Source organism: Myripristis murdjan, chromosome 18 (genome assembly GCF_902150065.1).
Source record: "Myripristis murdjan chromosome 18, fMyrMur1.1, whole genome shotgun sequence".
NCBI classification, from domain to species: Eukaryota; Metazoa; Chordata; class Actinopteri; order Holocentriformes; family Holocentridae; genus Myripristis; species Myripristis murdjan.
The window spans coordinates 28,852,315-28,858,250 of NC_043997.1; the positions used below are offsets into that span (position 1 = coordinate 28,852,315).

Consider the following 5,936-nt stretch of genomic DNA (forward strand, 5'->3'; position numbering starts at 1 on the left):
CAAGAATGAATACCAGCAAGTCAGGACCAGGAATGCTGGAGGAACAAGACATGCAAATGTCGAAAAGACAACAACTGTTGCTCAGGTTTTGGAAATGGGAAAGGACCTGTTTTTCCCAGATGGGTGTTCAACAAAGGGGCAAACTGATGATTTTACATTTGACGTCCGTGATTTTAAAGGAAACAAAGTTCAGTTAGATGATACTGTTGGCAGACTGTATGAACAAACAAAACTGAAACTGCTTAGATTTTACATTTGCACAAAATAAGAAGGCCCTACAACAGATCACTCCTCATCTGAACTGAACGAATGTAGTGAATGTCGTTATCTGAGGATTTATCTTTCAGCATCACTGAAGGAGCAGATTCACAGCCGACTGAAGGTGGATCACATTCATACACTCTTAGAAATAAGGGTTCCAAAAGGGTTCTTCATGAGGGGCTCAGGTTCTACCCAGAACCATTTGCTTCTGAAGAACCCTTTTTTGAAGAAAGGGTTTTTCAAGGCTTCTTTGTAACATTAAAGGTTCTGGTAAGAACCGTTTTGATCCAGAGAACCCTTTGTGGAGGAAAGAGTTCTTCAAGTATTGTTGAAAGCATGGGTATAAGATCCTCACCCTACATCCTACATTAATGTAATTAAAGTTGCTCAATAAAGAGGCAAATAAACAAATATAATCATCCCAGGGAGAATTTTGCTGTTGAAAAGACACTTAAACAGGGTACCAGCACTGAGTCTTGAACCCTGCTCTCCCATGTAAAAGATAACTGTGATACCACTCATCCACCACTGCTATGTAATTAAACAATACATGTTGAATAGACCTCTATCCTGTCTTGAACCCTCAATCTTCAAAATAGCACTGCTATGCTGTTACCTACTGAGCCACCATGCTATATTGTTATGCTATGCAACTACAACCTCTGGAGGGAGGAGCTCATGAGCCATCAAAAGAAAAATAAGAAAAAAGAAAATGGTATTTTCTTTTTGGACTGTGGGCAGTTAACCATCCTCATCTATTTTTCCTTGAGTATGGATAGTGCAGGCACTGGTGGGATGATAATGTCAGGACTTGAATCCCAATCTCCCAGAGGAAAGGCTGAGGTTCAGTGTGTCAGGCCAGGGAGCTGGTGACCCTGCCAATGGCCATGTGGGAGCTAATAGCTGGTTTTAATGTGGATTGCGTCACATGGTCTGCCCTTCTCAGCAAAACAGGTGTGACACATCAATAGTGATTACTGTGGTTAGAGGCCAGACTGAAGTGGCAGAAGATCAAAAACTTCAGAGGATTAAGGTAAGCTAAATATGATTTCTTATTTCAGCAAGCTTGACTCTAGCTAAGGACTTTTTATGGTGAAAGGTGGACTATTTTAATGCATGCATTTGTTTCTTGTTTTGATTTTTTTTTTTTTTTTTTTTTTTTGTAGAATGAGTTACACAGCTTGAACAACAACTGAAGTGTGCCACTGGCTTGAGCAAGAGGGTTATAACTTAATAACTTGTATTCCTTTTTGTTTTGAAGAGAATGATATTGATGGAGCAACCCTCGAAATTCTCTCTGAGAGGATGTCAGAGAGATTAATCCCATCAATAAAAAATCAAGCACAATTCCTCAAGTATCTCGAGCAGTTGAAGTCATCATCATCATCGCCATCATCATCATTGTCAACAAGAAGAAGAAATTGGAACAGGTAAAATGCTGTCAAGATACTGTAATTCTGATCATTTGTGGGGGAAACTTTATTTCTCTACTAGTTACAGTCTGTTCATTACTATTTCACACAGCTCGGTCTAACATATTCTTGCATTTTTCCATATTGCAAACAGCTGGACCTGCTTCACTGGGTCAGTTTGCTTTCCTCAAAGCATTAAAAGATACACTTGAGGCAAAGGACCCAGAACTTTTGTCCCCTCGGAGAAATGATCTGTCACTGTATGACATCCTCAGCAGCCAAACAATGTAGGTTACTTTTATCATTATTATGGAAAACTACTGCACATTGTAGCTTTAAATTGAGATTATACTCCATATAATGGCACTTTAAGACAACATGTTCAACTTATTCTATTATTTCTCTCCCCAACCAAGGTATCCCTCAACCAAACAATATACAGAGATTTTAAGCCTGTTCATATGCAGATGTCCCTTCATGCGGGAGAAAATTGGTTCAGGACATGTGAGTAAGCACAAAACGAGTCTGTTAATGTATGTTTGCATATCTTAATTGTATAGATATAGCTACTGTACATACTGTATCTCAATATATAATAAACAGAAAATGCATTCACCTAATGTTCACATTTGCCAAAAATGAGTGTGTCTATCTTTTACTGTATAGGTGTATTTTATAAAATGGCTTGATGTTGACAAATCTGGACAATACTGAGGTCAACAATCATCTCATTTTCGACTGCACTATCCCCTTAAGTAAACAATTCCTCTCTTGGTTGTAGGATGATTTACATGAGTCTCTAACAAGTTCAAAAAGGAAAGGCGACCCCTTATTGGTGACTCAGTGATTTTCCATGATGCAACAAATGTGTCCAAACTTTTCTGTGGCAGGATCTGGAAAGAAGCGCCATACTCTGGGTCAACCAAGCCAGCTTTTCTACATAACCAGGCCCGCTGTAAGTCTTTGGAAACAACATATAACTTAAGCATACTTTTTAAAACATGATCATGTACACCTCATCTTAGTGGTTACCTCTTACCATATTGTTGTGTCATTTTTCATGCATCATAGGCTCAGGAAGATGGAGACTTTTGAGAGGATGAAAGGACCATTCAAGTTCATATCCAAAATATGTCTACAGAGATGCTTAAAGTACACTTTGGTAACAATTTTAGTTTATTTTTGGGGTCAAACTGACCCCTAAAAGATGTTAGTAAATTTGAACATAACAGGAGGGTTAATGTGGAAACTTTGTGGTGTTCCCTCACTTTCATCTGATTCTATTCCACTCTCACCATTAGTGCTGTATGTGCCCATATGCTGATTGCTCTCATTGGACCATGCATTATTTTATTGTTTGTAGATAGTTAACTGCTTCATCTGGTGCAGTGTAAGTCTACCTTGGATTGATGCTTTTATCTTCTCTCTCTGCCATGTCACCATTGCTGGAGATTACATGATGTGATTATGATGCATAATTACAGTATGATGCGTCTGGCCCGAGTCCTATCATCATGTTGCTGATTCCACAGGACCTATGCTCACTTTTGACTTGTTTTCCCCTTGGACCTACCAAGCCTCTCCTCTTCTGTTGGACTGTCCTCAGAGAGTCTCCCCTCCTTATCCAACATTAGGGTTGACCCGGAGTATGGCGCTTCTTTCCAGATCCTGCTACAGAAAATTTTGGACACATTTGTTGCACCATTGAGTCACCAATAAGGGGTCGCCTTTCCTTTTTGAACTTGTTAGAGACTCACGTAAATCATCCTACAACCAAGAGAGGAATTGTTTACTTAAGGGGATAGTGCAGTCGAAAATGAGATGATTGTTGACCTCAGTATTGTCCAGATTTGTCAACATCAAGCCATTTTGTAAAATACACCTATACAGTAAAAGATAGACACATTCATTTTTGGCAAATGTGAACATTAGGTGAATGCATTTTCTGTTTATTATATACTGAGATACAGTATGTACAGTAGCTATATCTATACAATTAAGATATGCAAACATACATTAACAGACTCATTTTGTGCTTACTCACGTGCTGAACCAATTTTCTCCCACATGAAGGGACATCTGCGTATGAACAGGCTTAAAATCTCTGTATATTGTTTGGCTGAGGGATACCTTGGTTGGGGAGAGAAATAATAGAATAAGTTGAACATGTTGTCTTAAAGTGCCATTATATGGAGTATAATCTCAATTTAAAGCTACAATGTGCAGTAGTTTTCCATAATAATGATAAAAGTAACCTACATTGTTTGGCTGCTGAGGATGTCATACAGTGACAGATCATTTCTCCGAGGGGACAGAAGTTCTGGGTCCTTTGCCTCAAGTGTATCTTTTAATGCTTTGACGAAAGCAAACTGACCCAGTGAAGCAGGTCCAGCTGTTTGCTCATCATGAGGTCTTTGTAATGTGGAAAAATGCAAGAATATGTTAGACCGAGCTGTGTGAAATAGTAATGAACAGACTGTAACTAGTAGAGAAATAAAGTTTCCCCCACAAATGACCAGAATTACAGTATCTTGACAGCATTTTACCTGTTCCAATTTCTTCTTCTTGTTGACAATGATGATGATGGCGATGATGATGATGACTTCAACTGCTCGAGATACTTGAGGAATTGTGCTTGATTTTTTATTGATGGGATTAATCTCTCTGACATCCTCTCAGAGAGAATTTCGAGGGTTGCTCCATCAATATCATTCTCTTCAAAACAAAAAGGAATACAAGTTATTAAGTTATAACCCTCTTCAGTTGTTGTTCAAGCTGTGTAACTCATTCTACAAAAAAAAAAAAAAAAAATCAAAACAAGAAACAAATGCATGCATTAAAATAGTCCACCTTTCACCATAAAAAGTCCTTAGCTAGAGTCAAGCTTGCTGAAATAAGAAATCATATTTACCTTACCTTAATGCTCTTAAGTTTTTGATCTTCTGTCACTTCAGTCTGGCCTCTAACCACAGTAATCACTATTGATATGTCACACCTGTTTTGCTGAGAAGGGCAGACCATGTGACGCAATCCACATTAAAACCAGCTATTAGCTCCCACATGGCCATTGGCAGGGTCACCAGCTCCCTGACCTGACACGCTGAACCTCACCCTTTCCTCTGGGAGATCGGGATTCAAGTCCCGACATTATCATCCCACCAGCGCCTGCACTATCCATACTCAAGGAAAAATAGATGAGGATGGTTAACTGCCCATGTTCCAAAAAGAAAATGCCTTTTTCTTTTTTCTTATTTTTTTTGATGGCTCATGAGCTCCTCCCTCCAGAGGTTGTAGTTGCATAGCATAACAATATAGCATGGTGGCTCAGTAGGTAACAGCAGTGGTGGATGAGTGGTATCACAGTTATCTTTTACATGGGAGAGCAGGGTTCAAGACTCAGTGCTGGTACCCTGTTTAAGTGTCTTTTCAACAGCAAAATTCTCCCTGGGATGATTATATTTGTTTATTTGCCTCTTTATTGAGCAAGTTTAATTACATTAATGTAGGATGTAGGGTGAGGATCTTATACCCATGCTTTCAACAATACTTGAAGAACTCTTACTTCCAAAAAGGGTTCTCTGGATCAAAACGGTTCTTACCAGAACCTTTCGTGTTACAAAGAAGCCTTGAAAAACCCTTTCTTCAAAAAAGGGTTCTTCAGAAGCAAATGGTTCTGGTTAGAACCTGAGCCCCTCATGAAGAACCCTTTTGGAACCCTTATTTCTAAGAGTGTTGGAATATTACTGTCAGATATTGTTCCCCCTCCGTTCAATATGAAATCAGGGTCACACAACACACATACTTTCTACTGTATCTCCATGTGTGCTTGACCTTTGGTGACCTCTCTCGCCACACATGACCAACAGCCCAAAAGGCCCCTGTTTACACATGTCTGGTACAGTACGGGAGCAATTTTGGTCACGCAGGCAAAGAAACCTCCATAACTTCTTCAGGAAGGCTCCCAGAGCTCCGAAACTGCTGTTGTTGGCCTTCTGCCGCCGCGCGGAGCACACTCACGTACACACTACTGTAACTCCATGTGTGCTTGACCTTTGGTGACCTCTCTCGCCACACATGACCAACAGCCCAAAAGGCCCCTGTTTACACCCTTTGGTACAGTAACAGCGCGCTTTTGACAGTGTAGGCAAAGAAACAGCCATCAGAAAGACATCATTAATATTGACAATTACAGCAGGGGGAACACATCCTGACAGCATGGAGTATGACTGTCAGATACTGTTCCCCCTCTGTTCAATATGACAC

At 39.8% G+C, this 5,936-nt stretch overlaps 1 long non-coding RNA gene across 1 annotated transcript; it reads right to left on the reverse strand.

Moving 5' to 3' along the window:
- Window positions 1-3,741: 3,741 nt before the first annotated feature.
- On the reverse strand, window positions 3,742-4,267 carry LOC115376864 (uncharacterized). Its single transcript, XR_003929862.1, has 3 exons — window positions 4,220-4,267; window positions 3,933-4,085; window positions 3,742-3,803 (listed from the first exon to the last, which is right to left on the reverse strand). It is a non-coding gene; the product is annotated as an uncharacterized LOC115376864 (long non-coding RNA).
- Window positions 4,268-5,936: the final 1,669 nt, after the last annotated feature.